General features: G+C 37.9%; 1 pseudogene; it reads right to left on the bottom strand.

Annotated features, from left to right (window-relative positions):
- Nucleotides 1–19,523: 19,523 nt before the first annotated feature.
- Nucleotides 19,524–20,542, bottom strand: LOC145010405 (secreted RxLR effector protein 161 pseudogene; annotated as a pseudogene).
- Between the last annotated feature and the right edge of the window lie 2,183 nt (nt 20,543–22,725).

Genomic DNA, 22,725 nt, shown 5'->3' with positions numbered 1-22,725 from the left:
AAAATTTCCAGTTGTGACATCATCCCCCCGTTAGAGGGATTTCGTCCCGAAATTCTGTTTGAAAGCTAGATTTGAGAATGCTAGAATAGGTGAGGGTACTTTCGCTTCATTTGATCTTCGCGTTCCCAAGTGAATTCTGGCCCACGCTTTGTGTTCCACCGTACCTTCACGATCGGGATGCGGCTCTGTTTAGTATGCTTCACCTCCCTGTCCATGATTTCGATTGGTTCTTCGACGAACAGGACATTCTCATTGATTTCGATTTCGTCAAGAGGAATGACAAGGGTTTCGTCTGATAGGCACTTCTTTAGGTTAGAGACATGAAACATGGGGTGTACACCGTTTAGCTCTGCGGGTAGTTGCAGTCTGTATGCTACTGGACCAATTCAGGCGACGATTTCGAAAGGTCCAATGTATCGTGGATTTAGTTTTCCCCGCTTCCCAAAACGAATGACTCCTTTCCAGGGCGAGACTTTTAACAGTACTCGATCACCGACCTGAAATTCTAAGGGCTTTCGGCGTTTATCAGCGTAGCTCTTTTGTCGGTCACGCGATGCTTGCAATCGAGCTCTGATTTTCTTTTCCGTGGTTTCACGGATGATCTCCGGTCCCGTTAGTGCTTTGTCCGACATGTGTGTTTTTGCTAGATGGGTGTCACCTACTTCAACCCAACATAACGGTGATCTACATTTACGCCCGTACAGTGCTTCGAAAGGAGCCACCTTAATGCTCGAATGGTAACTATTGTTGTATGAGAACTCGATTAAGGGTAGGTGGGTATCCCAAGACTTTCCAAAGTCTATCACGCATGCGCGGAGCATATCTTCGAGCGTTTGGATGGTTCGCTCGCTTTGACCATCCGTTTGTGGATGATAATCGGCGCTCATATCGAGGTTTGTTCCCATCGCCTTATGAAGTGATTGCCAAAATCGGGACGTGAACCTACTGTCCCTATCCGAGATGATAGATGTTGGTATTCCGTGGAGTCTCACGATCTCTCGAATGTATAAACGCGTCAATCTCTCCATCTTGTACGATTCTTTAATTGGCAGGAAATGGGCAGATTTCGTCAGTCGGTCGATTATTACCCATATGGTGTCTAATCCATCCGACGTTTTGAGTAGCTTGGTCACGAAATCCATAGAAATCCCTTCCCATTTCCACTCAGGGATTGCTGGTTGCTGTAACAATCCTGAGGGTTTTTGGTATTCCACCTTTACTTTGGCGCACGTAAGGCACTTACTGACGTAGGTCGCGATTTCCGCCTTCATGTTAGGCCACCAATAGTGTTGTTTAATATCCAAATACATCTTATCGGAACCGGGATGAATGGAGTATCGCGTCTTGTGGGCTTCCTTCATGACAACATCTCTGAACCCTCCAAATTTAGGGACCCAAATATGGTTCATGAAATAGTATACTCCATTCTCCTTTGCCTCCAGGTTCTTTTCCATTCCGCGCAATGCTTCGCTTGCTCTATTTTCCGTCTTCATGGCTTCTGACTGAGCTACTGCAATTTGAGTGGCCAGGTGCGATTGAATGGTTATCGAGAGAGTTTTCGTACAACGATTAGAGTACTCCTTCCGACTTAAGGCATCAGCTACCACGTTGGCCTTGCCTGGGTGGTACTTAATCTCACACTCATAATCGTTTAACAATTCAACCCATCTTCGTTGCCTCATGTTCAACTCCTTTTGGTTTAAGATGTGTTGGAGACTATTGTGATCCGTGAAGACGGTGCACTTTGTACCGTAAAGGTAATGCCTCCAAATCTTTAGGGCAAAGACTATAGCTCCCAACTCTAGGTCATGGGTCGTGTAGTTTACTTCATGCGTTTTTAGTTGGCGGGATGTGTAGGCTATCACTCTCCCACGTTGCATGAGAACGCAACCTAAGCCCTGATTTGACGCGTCGCAGTAGACTACAAAATCTTCCGTTCCTTCAGGCAGAGATAGTACAGGTGCGCTACAGAGAGCTTGTTTCAAGGTTCGAAACGCAATCTCTTGTTTGTCTGTCCATTTGAATGGTACGCCCTTTTGCGTAAGTGAGGTAAGTGGCTTGGCGATCTTAGAGAAGTTTTGAATGAATCTCCTATAGTAGCCTGCTAATCCCAAGAATTGACGAATTTTTGTGGGCGTTGTCGGGATTGCCCATCCTTCTACAGCTTTGACCTTAGAGGGATCCACATGGATTCCGTCTTGGCTGACTACATGACCTAGGAAATTCACACTTCGCAGCCAGAACTCACACTTAGAGAGTTTGGCATAAAGTTTTTCTGATCGCAGAGTTTCTAAGACTTGTCGGAGATGTTGGCCATGCTCTTCCTTGCTTCGAGAATAGACGAGGATGTCATCGATAAAAACAATGACAAAGTTGTCGAGGAACGGTCGGCAGATTCGATTCATTAGGTCCATAAATGCGGCAGGGGCATTCGTTAGACCAAAGGGCATTACGACAAATTCATAATGTCCGTAGCGAGTTCGGAAAGCGGTTTTTGGAATATCCTCTTCCCGGACTTTGAGTTGGTGGTTTCCAGACCGTAGATCTATTTTAGAAAAATAACTAGCTCCTTGGAGCTGGTCAAATAGATCATCGATTCATGGGGTGGGTAGCGGTTCTTGATTGTGAGTTTATTTAATTCTCTGTAATCGATGCACATTCTAAAAGATCCGTCTTTCTTTTTGACAAAGAGCACCGGAGCTCCCCATGGCGAGTAACTAGGTCGAATAAATCCCTTGTCCAAAAGTTCGCTGAGTTGGCTGGATAATTCCTGCATCTCGGTAGGAGCCAGCCGGTAGGGTGATTTGGCGAGAGGAGTTGCTCCTGGAATAAGATCGATTCGAAACTCAACCTGTCTCTCTGGGGTTACTCCCGGGAGATCTTCAGGAAACACGTCCGGAAATTCACATGCTATAGGAATGTCTCGAACGTTAATCTCCTCCTTGGTTTTATCCACCATGTGAGCCAGGAACGCCAGATTGTTCCTTCTTAGATATTTCTGTGCCTTGATGCACGAAACGAGGCGAAGGTTCATGCTAGATTTGTCTCCGTAAATTACTAGGGTTTCGTGATTTAGGAGACGAAGACGAACGGCCTTCTCATGGCACATAATTTCGGCATGGTGGGGGCTTAACCAGTCCATGCCGATGATCACATCGAAACTCCTAATTGACACTGGCATTAGATCTATTCGAAAGACATGTTGATTAAGAGTTAGGGTACATCCGGTGTAGATTTCCCCAGTGGATTCGGTTTTCCCATTGGCCATTTCCACCGTGTAGGTTTCATTTAGCTTTTGGGGCAGTTGTTTTAATAAATGCTTAAACTTGTTGCTTACAAAGCTTCGCTCCGCTCCGGTGTCAAATAAGATGCATGCATAAGCGTGGTTTAAGGGAAACGTACCGGTAACAACAGAGGGGTCTTGAATGGCCTCACCCTGACCCATGGTCAACATCCTTCCTGTCCCTCATTTCTTAAATTGTTGTTGTTAGGATAGTCTCGGCGGATGTGTCCAGTCTTCCCACATCCGAAGCAAGTGTGGCTAGGCCCTGCGTTATTGCCGCTGGCATGGGTGTTGTTGTTGTTGCGATGGTTGTTGTTGTTGGTTCCCTGATTTTGGTTCTGGGGAGGGTAAGCCTTGCAGTACTTTGCAGTGTGTCCCCTTCGGTTGCAACTGGTGCACTGAAAATCCTTGCATTCTCCATAGTGATGGAAACTGCACTTGTTGCATTTGGGAAGATTACCGGAATAAGGTCTGGAAGCATTTGAAGTGGCTGAGGTTGGAGCATGTGGTGCGGCTGGAACCGTTGCAGTAACAGCATTAACCGCCACTGTTTGCTGCTTCTTGGAGGTGTCGGGGCCCTGGCGCCCCTTCCTCTTATTGTTCTTTCCCCTCTTGCCATCACTTTCCTTCGTCTTCTCAGTCTCCACTGGCTTCTCTCCCTTCTTGTTGTTATGGTCATACAACCTTTTTGCCAATCTTTTCGCACTGTCAAATGTTTCGGGGTTTGCAGCTATCACATTCCCTTGAATTGGTGATGTGAGTCCCCAGATGAATCGCTCAATCTTCTTTCCTTCCGAGGTGATCATACCCGGGCACAGCAGAGATAGTTCGCTAAATCTCGATATGTAGGCATCGATATTTGCGTTCTGCACAGTGAGGTTCCATAGCTCTTGCTCCATCTTCTGTATTTCGCCTCGTGGGCAGTACTCAGCCATTAACATTTCTTTCATCTCTGTCCACGGCATAGAGTTGGCTACAGGGAGCGTCATGGATTCTACATGTCCGTTCCACCAGGTGAGCGCTTGATCCACAAAAGTGCAGGCCGCGAACTTCACCTTCATGTGCTCAGGGCAGTCGCATATCTCGAATACCGACTCCACCTTTTCGATCCATCGCTTCAGAGTGATCACCCCTCCAGTTCCATTAAAAGTTCGTGGTTTGGCGGTTGTGAAGTCCTTGTAGGTACATGTCTTGGTGGGTCCTTGATTCATTCCGTTGTTCGAACTTCCGGCTCCTTGCCCATTGACTCCTCCATTGTTCCCTTGTTGAATTTGCGCAATCGCTGCAGTGACTGCTGCAGATACAGCTGCCTGGAAAGCGGCTGAGTCAACTTCAGGTGGGGTTGGTCTTGGGTTTCCGCGAGCAGGTCGGGGAGGCATCTTTCTGTCACAATACGGAAAGATGTTGAGGGTATGTTGTTTCTGTGAGGTCGTGATCCTACTGACTAGGTGCATGGTACGAACTTAAACACTACTACCATTGACCAATCAATAATAATTTCTCAACACATAGCAATTTGCAATATCGTAATAAAACATGTAAAAATTTATTAATATTATCCGCATTTCATGAAAATTTTGCTCGTAAGAGCATACATGAGTAATACTAGTTCGACAGCATAACGACTCTATGAGTAGTGTAGTCACTTAAACATAGAGTCGGAGTACATAGCATATTTCCTAACGACCTACTATGATAAGTCTATCCCTAACCGCGATGAGCTGCGTCCGGAGGTGGTGCCAAGGACGTGGATGCTCCCTGAAGACGAGCCACCAAGCGATCTGCGTGCCGGAGTCGAGACTCCCACCGAACCTGCCTCATGTGAAACTCTCGAAGGACGTCACGCGTCTCCTGCTCCGCACGCTTGACCCTAGTCCTTAACTGGCGCACCTGATCAGCAGTGTCCTGGGCAAGGTCGCCCGTATTCCGCAACCGTTTCACCATGACTGGAAGGGCTCGATCAGCCGGTCCTCCGTCCCTCAGGTCAAAGAACTCGCGTGACATGCCGTACGGGGGTCGCTGTCCCTGCTGTCTGCTCCATCTCCAAAGATCAATACCCCAGGGCGGTGTAGGACCAGTGGGGCCTACGCGATAGGCAGGCACTCTGATCGGGTAAGGGGGTTGATGACTTCGGACTCCGCATCCGAATCACCCCCTTCACTATCATCAGCATCCTCCTCGAGGCTTCCTTCATCTTCCTCTGATTCAGCAGGCTCGCCATCAACTTCGGCCTCCGGTTCCCCGTCAGATTCCTCTTCGGGGTCTTCCTCGGGCTCCTCCTCAGGCTCTTCCTCGGGCTCCTCCTCTAGCCATCCGTTGTTCCCCTGGTTAGGGAAGTAGGGGTCTCCAGGGTGGTGAAAACCAGCCATGCGGTCTGCGAGAGTGCGTAATTATGCTAACGTTATTCCTAGGATGCTACAATTATCGCATAGATCAAGTAGGCGTTCTCTTTTCGGTGGTAGGGATATAGTTTTAGATTCCCTAGAAATCCCGATCTCATCAGGACGTGTGTTAGTTTTACTTTGGAGAGAATGTAGTTGATCAGGCTACATTCACTCCTTGGTATCACTAAGAACAGTCCCGAATCAACCGAGACACTAGTATTATTTTTGTTTGGTTCGTCGTTATGTTCCTATTCCTAGTGCAAGAAAGGGTGTTTTATTTACTTGTTTTGTTCAGAGTTATGTTAGTCCCTCTTTTTGGTTTATAGTTGCATATCCATGTGTGGCTAGATATGCTAGTTCACTATAAACAAAGCTCTGATACCAACCTGTCACACCCCCGAACCAGACGGCGGAAACGTCCGGGGGCTGTCGTGACTCAATTGAATACCATCACAATGAATATACATGAAACATAACATTATACATCACCAACATTTGGAATGATACAACTAGTAGCGTTTACATCCATTACATTGTTCCAAAACATTACTTTCTCAAAAATAACTGTTCGATACAAAATTAAACCACAGCAAAACGTCATAGAGTACAATTCATCCTTCACTTTATCTGTTACCTGAGAATACAAGTATTTTGAAAAACGTCAACATGTGAAATGTTGGTGAGTTCATAAGTAATGTTTAAAATCCAATGTTTGTAATGTCTTGAAAAACCACCAGAAAATCCGATATTTTCTGAAAATAGTATAGTCAAAAAGGTGTGAAGATCCATAGGTATGCTTGTTTGTTTCTATACTTGTAAAAATTGTTCATTTAAAATTGTGTGCATTCCGAATCCGTATGTATTGAAATACCCTAGGAAAACCCGATGTTTTCCTAATTCTTTGAATTACATGAATGTACATTGAAACAATTGCAACGCGTGGAATTATCAGTACCAGGCGACGTTGGATTATTTTTGAGCATGATTATTTGCTACAAACACACGTTACACAAACGACTAGTCTATAGCAATACTAACGATCCCGTAGGCGTCGTCCGTACTAATAATGTTATCCAACCGCCCTGACTACGTGTAGTCCCACACCCGAAGAGAACGAGGACACGAAGGCCTCGATGACTCCATTAGCCGGTTGGGGATAAAAAGGTACGAGGGGTCCCAGACCCGCCTCGCATGAAAAGGTAGACTCTACTAGCAATACCAAAGGACCCTTGGGGACCATTAGTATACAAGCCATTGAAAGTCCTTTTACGTTATGTCGGATCGGTAAAACCCAACACTTCGTAAGATAGAGGTCTTCGGGCCTTAAGATCAGGTCATTGGGCTAGCTAGGCTCAACAGCCAAGATTTTACACTTTTGAGGCCCAAAGATGGTGCGTAGACGTCTGTGCACACTCGCATGTATATTGAATTCCCAAACGTTATTAGTTATGAATCGTAATGTCGTAGTGTCATAGTGTCGTCGTGTTAGTAGTTTCGGATTTTTATTGGTTCGAGACCGAACCAATTCGTTTAACAACGACTTTTGGTGTTGTAATGTATTGTATTTCGTCGATAGTCGTGGTACCATCATTTGGTCAAATTGCATGTATTGAATTAGCCTTGAAAATTTTCTGTTTTCAGCCCCTCCTTGTTTGTAAAAATTTACTTTTTCAACCCTTTATTTAAATACTTTCCGGTTTGGTCCTTAAATCAATTTTCTTGACATTTTAATACCAAAAATTATTGAAATAAATATTTTCCAGCATATTTTTCCTAGAAAACAGCTTAAAGTCCATGAAATTTCAGTTTTCTCGGTTATAACCCTTCTTTTTCGCAAGTTTGACAATTTTGGCCCAAATTGTAAAATTTTGCAACTTTAGTCCCTTTTAAATTTAAAAAGCATTTTAAACCTTTGAAAAGGACTTGGATCACTTATAGTCCACTGTTTTACAGAAAAACACAGTTTTGGCCCTCCAAAACAGAAAATTTCGCATAATGGGCCTCATTGGGCCAAAAATGTCATTTTTAGCCCATTAAGCTTGAAATTTATGTTTTTAATCCTCTAAATGAGTATATTTCCAGAAATTGTTTTATTGAAACTGTTTTGACACAGTTCATCCATCAGAATTCGTGATTTGTCAATTTGGGCCCTTAATTTTTGTATTTTTCACATTTTAGGTCCAAAAATTGTGTTTTTAGTCCAAAGAAATTATTACTAAACCACTTAGCTAATTTTCTAGAGACACTTAGTATGTAGAAATATAGTAGAGGCTAAAATCATTTAACATAAGGTAAATCTCGGTTTTGAGGAGTTTTATGGCTAAATCCAACATTATAACTCACAAAAGCACACATATAAGCATGGAAATCATACAAAGCATACAAAACACATATAGATCTACACTTTCACTTGTATTCCCCCCCCCCCCCCCCCCCCCAAAAAAAAAAAAAAAACTCATGAAAACAGAAAATAGGGGGTATGAAGCTCACCTTGAGTTGTAGTTTTGGTTTTGAAGAGAGAAAAGAAGAACATTTCGATCCTAGCAAGTCTCCTTGGTAGATCTCGAGTTTAGTGACTTCTAAGGTGCATGATCACAAGTTGGAATAGATTTAGAAGAGATTTTTGATGAAATGAAGTAGCTAGATCATGGATTAGTCATCAACTTACCTTAGATGATGTGTTTGTGGGAAAAACCTCCTTGAAAAGCTCTTGATTCTCGAAACTTTTGAAGAAGGAGGAAGGAGATGTCCTTCAAGACTTAGAGAGAATGAAATGGATTTTTGTGAGTGTGTGTGTGTTGTGTTCGGCCGAGAGCAAGAAGAGAGAGGAGAGGAGGTGACCTTTGAAGTGCTATGCATGGAGATATGGGATGAGTTGCATGGATATCCAAAAGGCAATATTGAAGTGGCAAGACAAAGTCAACTCTCATCTTATCCTTGGGTTTGGGCCTTGGGTCGAGATTTTTGGAAGGAAAAAGGGGAAATTTGGGCTTTAATGCCCACAAGCCCATGTGTATATTAAGTTGGGTGAGTTTTAACCTAAAAAAAATTATAATATGATTCTTACACTTTGTTGGGCTAGTTTAGGTTAATCATGGTTCAAAATTTTGAATTTATTTCATTCTAGGCCCAATATAGCCCAAAATGTTGAAACAAATAGATGTGGGTCCAATTAGAGCCCATTTAAGAGTTCTAAACTCAAGATAGTCAAATTGGAAGTTTATTGGTCCATTAGGCCCAATAAGGAAGTTCTAGTCCAAAATGCACCTAAATAAGAACTTCTAGGGTTTCCAATTGCTTGTTGACTATTTGTAATGCTTGTATGGTGTATTTGATTGAAATTTTGTTGTCGCAATCATAGGTGTTACACATGTTCTTAAGCTTTTGATTCACTTTAGCTTGAGTGTATAGTTTACAAGACACAAAATTTCCAGTTGTGACATTTTATCCCAAACTTAGCCTTTGTGAGCAGGAGGTACTCCAAGACATTTGAGTTGTCCTTTTAGAGGTTTTTTGGGGTGTTAAGTCACAAAGTTGGGTCCTTGGTCACCAGTTTTCCCCCATGCAAGTGCTAGATGGTCTTAACGGGTTAAGAGACTAGGGTTTTCGGTTTTAAGGACTTAATAAACATGTTAGGCCATAAAGTTGGAAATTTTATGGCTTAGGACATCTTATGTGACATAGATATGAAGTTTGAATGTGGATGCTTAAGGGATTAAGCACATGGTTAAGAAGTTGGCAAGTAACCTCGTACGCAGGGAGTACTGAAGGGTACGCTGAGCGTACGAGGTCAGCGCCCCATCCTTTGGTCAACTACAAGGTATGCTCCACGTACATGACAAGTACGCCGCGGGTACTGACTGCATCACCTCAGTTGAATTTGACCTGGTTTGACCTTGGTGTATTTTAGGTACTCAAATGTTGGTCTGAGTTTTGGTGGTTTTAATTGTAAATGTTATCGGTATTGTGGGTTTCAGAGTATCATGTAAGTTCATCTTTTCGTCTGTTTGTGAGGTAAGTCTTCTTACCACCTTAAGTTGGACGAAGGCATCAAAGGCTGGCCCACTCCATTGAATGAGTAGAACTGTATGTTATCATATGATTCTATTTTTTATACTTGGATGATTTACTCATTAAGCTATATGGGCTCGAAGTCATTACAGACTCAGGTTTGATACGGACCCGAGGGTTCATTCGGACCTGACATAGCTATATGTTGTATTTTAGGTTGATACAAACCTGGGGGTTGATATGTACCTGACATAGCCACGTGCTATTATTTGATATTTTTTTGTATGTGGTAATTTGGGAACCTCACTAAGCTTTATTCTTACAGTTTGTGTTCATGGTTTCAAGTACTTCCAATTCTAAAGGGAAGGGCTCGACGTGATAGCACAACATCCTCCCCACAAGATTTCCACACTGAATGTTTTGTACTCTGATGTTTTGGAATATTATAATAAACAATGACTTTTGATACAATCAATGGATGAAAATTTAAGTTATATTAAATGAAAATTTTTGGCACTGTTTTTGGATCGTTACAAGTTGGTATCAGAGCCTTGATTTGAGGAATTCGGGCATTCTCAAGAGTGTCAGAACCCAAACTGAGGAAATGATAATTGTTTCAACAAAACAAAAAGAAATTGATTTTTTGGAAAATATTCTCTTAAGTAAAAAGGGGGAGTGCAATGCGTGCAATCATCCGAGATCAAGTAAGTGTTTCCTAAGTTACCCATACTTATGTATTTTGATGAGTATGCTTGATATGTGAATTCCATGCTATATTAGGGCTAAGGATACCTTTAAGAATCATATAGTAGAATTTCCTAATATGTGTGTGCCTTATAGCTCAATAGTACTTGATGCTTGAATTGATATCAAATCTATTAATTTTTATGTGTATGGTTTCAAAGTTGTATATGATTAGGATTGTATAGCCCTAGAAGGATCGGTTTAACCTCATTTCTTGTTTCTTGTTTGGGTGTGAGCTTAGGTTAGAACCCCCGTTCAACAGTCTATATGATCCTAATTTGTGTACAACTTGCATGCATAGGGCTACCAACAATGTTGATCGAGATTCTTGGTACTGCTAGTGGTGAGGCTTTAGGGTTCTTAGAAGAGTCTAGGGTATGTATGTTGTGTAGCATAGATTTGTTCTTGTTTGTATTATGGTAACTTTGAGGAATCAGGATATATGTTGAGAAAGGTACAGATAGGTGTGGAAGTTAGTATTGGGCTTGTACTACTGGAAGCACTAGACCTATACCTGAGACAAGTGTAGATTTGTAGACAACAAGGGTACATGTGTGTTATGAGATTCCATCGAGTGTTTGCTGATTGTTTATATCTCTATGTTTCAGTTTGAGGATGGTGGTCACACGTTTGGGATTGGGAGGTACTGGTTCTGGCACTGGATTAGAACCAATTGACGAGAGGTAGAGTGAGCTTATTGCGGCTGAGGTTACTCGTGGTATTCTTAACCCTGCCCCCGTGATTTTCGGTACTGTGAAGGAAGGGATCTTAGAGCTCATGGACTAGTGGGTCAGGACCTTTTGAGCCGATATTATTGTAAGGCAAGTTGGGGAACGAGCTCCCTCATTTCAGAAGTTTAAGGCATGTGGATCTCTTGAGTTCCTTAGGTCTAAGGAACCCATCGCTAGCCTTCACTGGATCTCTGACATAGAGAATGCCCAGTGAAAACTTTTTCTCCTTGAGGGGGAATAGATGGGATTTGGATCCTGCCTGTTGAGGGACAGGGCACGAGATTGGTGGGAGGAGGTTACCCGAGTTGTTGGGACAGGTCGGTGGCCGTAATGACCTGGGAGGACTTTGTGCAGAGATTTTAGAAAGATTGTACACCGAATTTCAAGGTGTAGCAGTTGGAGAGGGAGTTCCGTGACCTTTGCCAAACCACCGAGAGTGTGGAGGAGATCACCGCTAAGTTTCGTGAGAGGGCCCTGTTGGGTCCGCGGTACGCTACGAATGAGGTGAAGAAGAAGACTAGGTACCATGACATGTTGAGAGATGACATCAGGGAATTTGTGATTTTTTTAGGTTTCAAGACACTGAATGATATGATTGAGAGGGACCATGAGTAGGAGATTGACCGTAGCTTCGAACGAAGTGCAAGCCAGAGTAGGAACATATTGTGGTGGGCCAGAGTAAGAAGCACAAGGCTTTTGATTCACATTCTGGGGGCCAACAGGGTGGGGGGCCGCTGCGGCAAGTGTGGCCAACAACATAGTGGGGCATGTCGGTCAGCAGGTTCAGGTTGTTATAGGTGTGGGGTCACTGTTCATATGAGTAGCGATTGCCCCCGGAGTGCATTGATTTGCTTTCATTATAATCAGACCAGCCATAAAAGGCCGATTTCCTGATATTAACAGGGAGAATGGTTGCGGTGCCTGCGCCAACCATGTCCAGAATCACTGATGGTCGCCATGGCAAGGCAGGGATCCTTGTGATGAGGAACAGGGCATTTCCCTTAACCACCGATGAGGTATGCGCAACCCCAGATGTGGTTATGGGTAGGCCTAGCAATTGGGTTGGGTTCGGGTTAGCAGGTTGGCGGGTTGGAATTCAGAAACTCAACCCAACCTATATAATATATGTGTTAGCGGGTTGGAAACATCAACCCAACCCAACCCACATAACCCGTATAAGTATATGGGTTGGCGGGTTCACGTGTCAAATGCTACCATTGAAATGAGAACACAAAGTATATCCATAACTAATTTAGCTAATTCAGGATACCTATATTCTTGGTATTTCTAAAACTCAAGCATGTTAATGGAAGAAGTTCTTTTAACTCTTGGCTAAAAAAGGTATACATGCAATTGACTTGTGGTGTTGGAACCTGAATCGTGATTATCATATTCGTCAAACTCCTATAATATATATATATATATATATATATATATATATATATATATATATATATATATATATATATATATATAACGAATTAGTAATTTAGTATATTTTGAAAACTAAACAACTATAAAAGCAAATTTAATAGTAATTAGAAAATATGATTTACCTCAAAAATGTTGTTTTGACTAGACTCTCCCCTAACATTAATTAGTCTAATGTTGTCGTTGCTCCATTGATGTGATGTCGAGTCGGATGTTGTTGCATTTTTTGAAGCTTGCACATATTCATCATAAAGTTCATAAAGGGCACTCTCAATAGCCTTAAATTATGATGAACCTTTTCCATAGAGTTTTTTATAGAAAAATTCAATAAACGACAACTTATATCTAGGATCAAACACCACGGGTATAGCTCTCAGAACATTCAAATCAGCCCAATATTTGTTGAGCTTATTCCACATTTGGGTAGCTATTTTTTTCATATACTCATCGGGATTTTTCTTCTCTTCAACCAACATCAAATGTATTCCAAATATTTGAGGGAAATACAAATTTGAAGTAGGATAAAGTGATCCTGAAAACTGAAGAGTTACGTCATAAAACACATTCAGAAATCTACACATTTTCTCAACTCTTTCCCATTCATCAGAGGACGAGCAATCATGAAAGTTAAAATCACTCAAACTAAGATGCGAAAAGGCTAGTCGATAATAAAGTGCACACGAATGCATCATATAAGTAGAATTCCACCTAGTAGGAACATCTTACATCAAATCCTTTTTGGAGTCAAAAAGATTTTGTGAGCAACATTAATAAAACCTTGTTTTTCTTATTGAAGATCCTTTGACATACTTCACACATTCTCTAACTTTTTCCACAACAACATCGATTTGTTTCAACCCATCTTGAACAATCAAATTGAGAATATGGGCACAACATCTCAGATGGAACAACTTACCATCATATACTATAGAATTCATCAAACGTAATTGATTCTTAAGCAATCCAAAGAAAACATCATTAGAGGAAGCATTATCTAAAGTGATAGAAAACAACTTCCTTTCAATTCCGCAACTTTTGATCAAGCCACTAAGCTTTTCAGCAATAGCAACACCAATATGAGGAAGAGGGAATTCAGAAAAATTTAAAATCCTCTTTTGTAAGACCTACTTGCTATCAACATAATGGGTAGTCAAACTTAAATAACCATCTGTAACAATTGATGTCCAAGCATCATAAGTTAAGCATATTCTACTTGGGCATTTATAAAATAGTGGGTAAAACAAGTTAGAATCAGTATCACTACTCGATTACAAGAATCAATCACCACACAGAAATCAAAATCATATTTTCATTTAACATAGTGGGTAAAAGATATCCAATGTGGAAGAATTATATCTTCCTGTAGTTGATATAATGATAGATAGTTGTAACATTCAAATCAGAATTATATTTTGCTTTAGCCGATATGCACTCCAAATGTGGAAGAAATTTCAAATTGGAATTATATCTAGTGGTAATTATGTAATTTACTAATCTATAGATTGTATTAGTGTATACTGTAGTCTGTAGATTGTTACTAACCGTAGAGAGAAAGGAAGGTAGGTTTAACGTCAAATGCTCGATGAGTGATTGAATCGCGAGTGCGAACTACGATGACGATGTCACGATGACCGTTGAGCAGATGAGGAGCGGGTGAGGACTAAGGAGCAGCCTGAATGCCCGATGAGTAATTGATTCGTGAGTTCATCATGTTTCTTGATCTTCCTTCGAAGATCAGTCCTTATCCTTCATTCGTGAATGTGGAGACTGGAGGAGGCTGGAAAGTCGAAAGAGACGCGTTTTTTATTAGGGCACGCAATGGATGTTGGATGCACAAGGAGTCAAGGATGGATGACTGGATCATGAGCCACAAGCCCACAAATGATAACCATAAATAATATCCATCTTAACTAAAGGGTTATATTCAATTTTCGATTCTCTTCTTGAAGCCTTTTCATAAAGCTTAACATGCGTAGAGCTACTGGAGTATAACATATACACATTTCCTTATCAAACCAACCAATAAACCTATATTTTGGGCCTGTAAAGCTAAAATTCAAACATCATTTCATCATTCTCAACTAACGGTTTGGGTGAAAAAAAAAATTCTAGAGCACTTTACCTTATTTATAGATGTATACAATCATCTTCCTAGTTTGTTATCAATCCACTAAGTATTGTGTAACAAAATTTGAAGGGAAAAATACACCCATGGTGCAAGGCATGTGGCGCGTCCTAACAAACAAAATGCTGAGTTTTGAGCATTCTAACACTCTTATGGTGTACATGCAACCTTAGAAACCTTGGATCTATGTTTTCTCTGTTATGCATGCAAACTTTCATTTTTCCAAGGTTTCATCCTAACTAGCATATCATGGGGTATATGTAATACAAAAAACTAGTAGAATGACATACCTTTCTTATAGATTTCATTCCTTAAGACTTTGTGAGCCTAACACCCTAAATGTGATGCCTCAAATGCTTCACACAGCACCACCAACAATTGAATTAACTTGAGAGAAGATTATTATGCACCAAAATTGGCTAGCCCTCACTTGTATCACTTAAGTGCTGATTTTGCTAGGATGAGGCTTCATTATATAGTGTGTACACTAGGGTTACACCATAAATAACTCATAACTTCCACATTCCTCATGATCCATGGGCTTAACCTCCATGGAGCATCCATGGGTCACCACATGGGTTTAGCCCAATCATGAAGAACTATGGATCATAAGCCCACTATCTAAGAATGAATGATTTACCAAATCAATCTCATTTATTTAATTAGTCTTTTTTTATCACAAAATTAATTCCAAATTAATTCTTGATCAATAATAATTAAATAATTCATATTAATATATTAGAACCTATAATATATTAATAAATCATAAATATCCTCTTCTCACGAAAGTCTATTCAAATTGTTCCGATGCCATGCAGCCCAAATGGACCATACCAAATCGGATCAAATATAGTTATGGACTTAGACACATTATCCGACACAAAACAAACGATGTGTTTCTGCAAGGACTATTTTATGTAACAAAATTTAAAGGAAGGATTGTGAGAGTAAAAAATTAATAATTTAGAGAGTAAGCACAAGTAATATCAAACAACAAGGACCATTTGTGTAACTTACTTTGAAAAACAATACTCTCATATTTGAAATAGAATAAATTACAGAAATAGTCCGTGTGGTTTGGTTGAATTCTGAGAATTTGGCCCTTAAGTTTAAATTTTAATAGTTTACATCCCTATATTTTAGAAAAATTGCATTGTAGGTCCTTGGTTCATATAAAATAATCAAAATACATTTCTTTCTTTTCTATTTTTCTTTTACATATATATATATATATATATATATATATATATATATATATATATATATATATATATATATATATATATATATATATTGTTTTTTATCTTTATTTTAATAGATTAATATAGATTATCTATAAAATTATTTTTATTTTTTTAAATCAATTACCTAAATTATATAAAATCATATTATTATTATTATTATTATTATTATTATTATTATTATTATTATTATTTACTTATTTTACTTTATTTATTTATCTTTTCTATGGTTTAAAATCTTATAATATTTTTAACTATTTATTTAAATATATTTTTTAAAAGTTTTTTTTTTGATGTTTTGTTCGTTTAAATTATATAATGATTTTTTAAACTTTTTATCGAATAAACAATTAAAGCAATAACTCCAACAATTATCAGTATATTAATAAAATTATTTATTTTTTGTTTTTTTCTCTTTCTTTTCACTATATATATATATATATATATATATATATATATATATATATGTGTGTGTGTGTGTGTGTTTGTGTGTGTTTGTGTGTGTGTATGTATGTATGTTTGTGTGTGTGTGTGTTCATGTTTGTTTGTTTAACAAACTATCTTCTTCATGTTCGTTTGTTTATGGCTGTGAACATACAAAATGAACATAAACGAGCGAACATAAACGAACAAAAATAACAAACACAATTAAACATAAATGAACACATAATATGGTAATATAATAATAAAAACTGAACTTAAATGAATATAAATAAATTAAACGAACGGACATAAATGAGCATAAATGAACATTGTAAACAAATGTTTACAAACATTAATGAACGAATGAGACCATTATTCATGTTCATTTGTCTAACTAAACGATTGATAATTTTCGTTCATATTCATACAGTTATTAATTAAACAAACATAAAAGAACTTTCCGTCAGAAGGTTCACGAACGTTACCGAACGTTCAGTTCGTTTACAACCATACATATAAGTGAATGGTGTAAATATAAAACACATAAAAAACATCATTAATTAATTCTATTGGACGAACATAATGTCAAAAAAAAAAAAAAAACATTAAAAATATATTTAAATAAAACCTCAAAAATTAAAAGATTTTCAACCCACAAAAACAAAGATAAATAAATAAAGCAAAAAATAAATAAATAAACAATAATAATAATAATAATAATGATAATAATAATAATAATAATATGATTTTATATCATTTAGATAATTGATTTAAAAAATAAAAATAATGTTATAAATATATAGGTTTAGGTTCTATGAAAAGCAAAAAACCTTTAAAAAACCTAAAATTCATAAAAATGCATTAAAAAAAATACTTAGGCATCACAAAATTGTTTTTTTTTTTTTTTTTTTTTTTTTTTTTTTTTTTTTTTTTTGACTTTAAATAACTAAAAAATCGCATCTTTTTTATTGAAACTTGCTGATTTTTTTTTGAAAAAAACAAAAACACCAAAAAAATCGATTTTTTATTTTTTTTATAGCGAATTTTTAAAAAAAAAAACGTAGGGATTTTTTGGTATATAAAATAAAAAAAAAAGTTTGTGATATCTAAGTATTTTTTTATTTATTTTTTTAATTTTTAGGGATTTTTATTATATATATATATATATATATATATATATATATATATATATATATATATATATATATATATTAAAGAAAAAGAAAAGAAAATTGGTATTTTGGTATTTTTATATAGACCAAGGACCTATAATTTTTACAAACCACAATCATATAACCTATCAAATTTTAAATTTAAATACCAAAACTTAGAATTCCATCAATTAATAAGGAACATTTTTATAATTTACTCTTTGAAATAGTTAAGATAATAATTTCAAAAACAATAAAAAGTTTTATTTTTAAGTTAATTAATATTAACAATAGTTTTAAAAGTTAAAAAAATATTAAATTGTAAATATATTTAATTTATTCCCATAGCATCGGTGGGTAGATGCTATTCGGGTATTATGATTTTTTTAAGAAAAAATGTCTATCTAAGGTAATTTATCATAGCTATACTTAAAAAATAATGACAAGTCCAAAACTTAGTTTATATTATTTTTACACACAACTGTAAAAGCTATTGGCAAGATATAATTTTAGTATATGTATATTTTATCATATATTTAAAATAATTGTAAATATTATATCAAACTAATGTAATAATAAAAAATTTACTAATTTATCACAATGAAATAATTATTTTTGATAACTTATTTTTATTAATATTTTAACTACGTAATTATATTATGTAAAATGAATAAATATTTTGTCTTTTATATTACATTGCATACACATGAAATGTGAAATTTTAAAAACAATTACGTGCCTACAACATCTATAGCATACTATACTTATAAATGAGATATTTTTCATATCATGTAATGCATATGAAAACCCAGATACAAATTTTCAAGCACCTCATATATTTGAAACTTCCATACATTTTCACCTTTAAAGTAATTAATCAAACATCCTGAAAGATTTTATAACTTATATAATATGTTTAATAAAATATTAATTGATAGTGTATTATAAAAATATCATTCTTTTTGAATAGACACACAAATACAAATTATCCATAAAATGAATAAAGAAAACAAGTTGAAATGTTTTGTATTGGTTTGAGGGCTTTGTATCATTTTTTGAGCCATGTTATTATATGAAAGTTTTTAATTTGTAAGTTTGTTATATACTAATTCTTTTTTTTTTCTTGATTTAAGTATTTTTTTAAGACAATCATTGTATGTTGTGGTTGAAACTTTAATGTAAATTAAGTTATATTCATGTTATCGATCATATCTTATGGAAAGTGATATAGATAATATTTAATTAAATATTATATATATATATATATATATATATATATATATGTGTGTGTGTGTGTGTGTGTGTGTGTTAGAAATATTGAAATAAGGTTATGGAAATCTAGATAACAAAACAGGAATTGTGTAATCACATTCCTTGTTTGATATTTCGACCCTATATGCCTTGGGTATCATGAAATCCAAACTTAGGATAATTCCTGATGCAACAATTCTAATTTTAGGCATAAAATCAGAATCAATTTTAGAAGAAGATGAAGAAGGAAGTGTTTCCCGGTTTTCTGTGTTCCAAAGGAGTCGTTATTTTCCCGGATTTATCCACTCAACGGATAAATGAGAACAGTTTGCATCTTTCAGAAAAGACAGATTTGTCCCTGAATTTGCATTTTTCAAGAATGACAGATTAGTCCTTGTACTTAGATTAGGGTTCGGTACTAAAAATGTTTAGTACCAAACCCCAACTTGACACAGTAGATTAGGGTTCAGTACTAACAATGTTTAGTAATTATAAGTGTGCACTACCACACCTCCTAACTTATATTATAACTAAAACATTATTCTTGAAACACTTGTTACATCCATTACACTAAAATATATTTGGTGATATAAAATTACCACCAATCCTCCCCTATTTTAGTGTAACCTTGAATTAAAAAACTTAAAAACAAAAGAAATGAAACTAATGCTTAAATGAAAATATCGATACAATTGAATTTTCATGTTAGTATACTACACATTTCAAACATTCGAGAAATCAAGGTATCTTAAAGATTGAACCCATCAACTCGTTTGAATATCTGAAGATAATATACACATTAGTTTTACAATTATCTAAAACAAAATAACTTGACACTAATTATAAAGCCGTGTGTCCCAATCCATTCTTGATCGTATAAAAGCCAAGTCCCAAGCTCTTTGAAGTACGACTATACTTCACGATTATATATGTGATTCTTTTATTCATGTACATGTATACATTTTATCAAAAGAATCATTAAGAAATCAAATTCATCCTGGTCTCTACAGGTTCAAACACACGTACCTTGGGATGTTTTAATGTGTGTTTCAATTCATATAAATAAGCTTTCCTCATTGAATTCAACCCCTAGCATTGTATTAGAGGGGAATTGGGTGTCTCATTCATAAGAATTTATAAGGACTTTAAGCCAATCCGTATAACAGACTTGTGCACTAAGTCTCGCGCCAAACTCTTAGTGAGATGGTCCGCCAAATTTTGTTGTGATTTTACAAACTCAATCGAAATCACACCATCCATGATTAGATTTCTAATCATCCCATGTCTAACATCAATGTGTCTCGATTTACCATTATAAACTTGACTACAAGCTTTACTCAAAGTAGAAACACTATCACATCGGATAGATAATGGCAAAATCGATTTCCTCCACAATGGAATTTCATAAATCAAATTCTTTAACCATTCCGATTCGTTGCTTGCAGCAACAAATGCAATAAACTCAGATTCCATTGTTGAACTTGTTATACAAGATTGCTTTTTAGATGCCCATGATATAGCACCTCCACAAAGAAAGAATACCCAACCAATTATAGAAGAGTGATCTTCTCTATTGGATATCCAACTTGCATTAGAATATCCTTCCAAGACCGAAGGAAATCTAGAATAACACAAACAATAATCCTTGGTTCCTTTCAAATACTTGAAAACACGATGAACCGCTTGCCAATGTTGAGTACTAGGATTATGAGTAAATCTACTCAATCTTCCTAATGCAAAAGCTATATCTGGACGGGTGCTAGTCATATCATACATCAAAGAATCATTATCTTGCGAGTACTCAAGTTGAGAAACTGATCTGCCTCTATTAGGCATCAACCTTGTAACACCCCAAAAATACAAGCCAAAAATTTCATTTTTGAAAACATAAGTTTAGCAAAACATTCGAATAAAAACGTTAACTGATCATAATATTTTAGTAAGATATCACATGTCTGGAAAACATTTCATGAAACATAATGTCAGAGTACAATTCCCCAGGAAGATCTCATGATGCGGAAAACGAAGCATGTGTGTGTGATGGGCCGCTACCGTGCCAGCTCCTTCCCCTTCGAAGAAGAGGTACCTAAAACCAAAATTGAAAAATGTAAGCACGAAGGTTAGTGAGTTCCCCCAAACTACCACATATCATACAATCACATAACATGCATATATCGTCAGGCATATCTGGGTGCCCGACCTACCCCTTCGGTCCTCTCGACCGGATACTGTCTAGCATAACTGGGAGCTTGCCTCCCCTTCGGTCCTCTCGACCAGATACGGACTACCATATCTGGGTGCTGGTCTCCCCCTTCGGTTCTCTCGACTGGATACTGGGGACTATTTCACCCCTACTACTACCACATAACACATATATCTCGTAATCTATCTAGCATGGCTGGGCATGACCACCCCTTCGGCCCTATCGACTGGTAATCTGGGGACTATCTCCCTCTATTGTCACTAGCACATAGCAGCATATCATACTAGCACATAAACATATCACAGGTAGTAGCAACCTTAGATGAATATCACAGAGACAATCATCCATCATACAACTCCTACTGGTGGGCCGACATTGTGGCCGTAGACCCACCGCTACTGGAAGGTAACTCGCCTCATAGTAGTTGCTGATCTGTGTGGGAATAGTTTGTCTGTCTGCTGCTGCTCCGGAAATCCTCCGGCTGTAATTCCCACCAAACACTTAGTCAAATACTGCTAACCGCCCTCAGGGTAAATTGCCCATTGACCCTTAACAAGTCATGAGCCAAGTCACAGTCAACTGCCAGTTGACCAGACTCACCGAGTTGGCTTGCCGACTCGCCGAGTCCCTTTCTCTATACCCAAGTCTAATAGTCCTTCATCCTACTCGCCGAGTCGTATGAACAACTCACCGAGTTCGCCATCATCCGAAGAACACTCTAAGCTGTGAGTCGCCGAGTTGTATGAACAACTCGTCGAGTTGTTCTTGAGAAAAAAAGATTGCCATGAACTCGCCGAGTCATGGCATTGACTCGCCGAGTTACTTCATGAGTGAGTCTAGCTTCCAACTCACTAAGTCATACCCTATGACTCACTACTCCAACTCGCAGACACAAAAGGGAACAACCCTGGGACTCGCGACCCGACTCGCCAAGTCAGATGAACGACTCAACGAGTCGACCACATGCAAAAACCATACACACGATTTTTCTTGGATCCAACTCATGCCATTCATAGATCTGGGTTCCTAGGGCCTGGTTTACACGTAAAGTTTCCAACTTTACATGTAGAAACGCATAGAATGGGGATTAAGGGCGAAATAATGGCTAAGAAGGTAGATCTTGGACATTCCAGCAATTTACTCCCATAAAGGTTATAGATCTGAGCTTCTGGAGCTCAAACATGACTAGTTCTAGCGGATACTCAACCTATTACGAATTCTACTTCATGCACAAGCTTGGAAAAGGTTCAAGGAGAGCTCAAAAGGTGCTCTAATGGGGTTTTAAGCATGCAAACATAATATATTAGAGATATACCTCAGAGAACTCTGAAATAGCACCAAGATATCTGGTCTCCTTCTCCTCTTCTTGCTCTACTCTCCTTCTTCTCCCAAAAACTTCAAGGAATCACTCTAATCACTTCAATTTCACAAGAAACGAGTTAAGGTTTGATGTAGGGCACTCTGAGGGTGAAAGGGGGCGAGCTTGGGTCGTACAAGCTAGCTTAAATAGGGGGCAAATCCTTGGAATTAGGGTTTCATCAAACAACGATGACTTGCCGAGTCGCCAACTTAAGCGTGCCCCCAGACTGCATCCCTACTCGGAGAGTCGGACCTACAACTCGTCGAGTCCAACGCTAAAATGACAATTACTTAGATAAATTTTTACGTACCAGGAACCAGGTGCTACAAACTTCATGCTTAAATACATAGGGGTGCTAATGGGTGTACAATCACTATAATTGAACCG

This window comes from Lactuca saligna, chromosome 8 (genome assembly GCF_052625555.1).
Source record: "Lactuca saligna cultivar CGN05327 chromosome 8, ASM5262555v1, whole genome shotgun sequence".
Classification (NCBI taxonomy): domain Eukaryota; kingdom Viridiplantae; phylum Streptophyta; class Magnoliopsida; order Asterales; family Asteraceae; genus Lactuca; species Lactuca saligna.
Note: the sequence above shows the minus strand (reverse complement) of the source record. Positions and strands in the feature narration are given on the sequence as shown.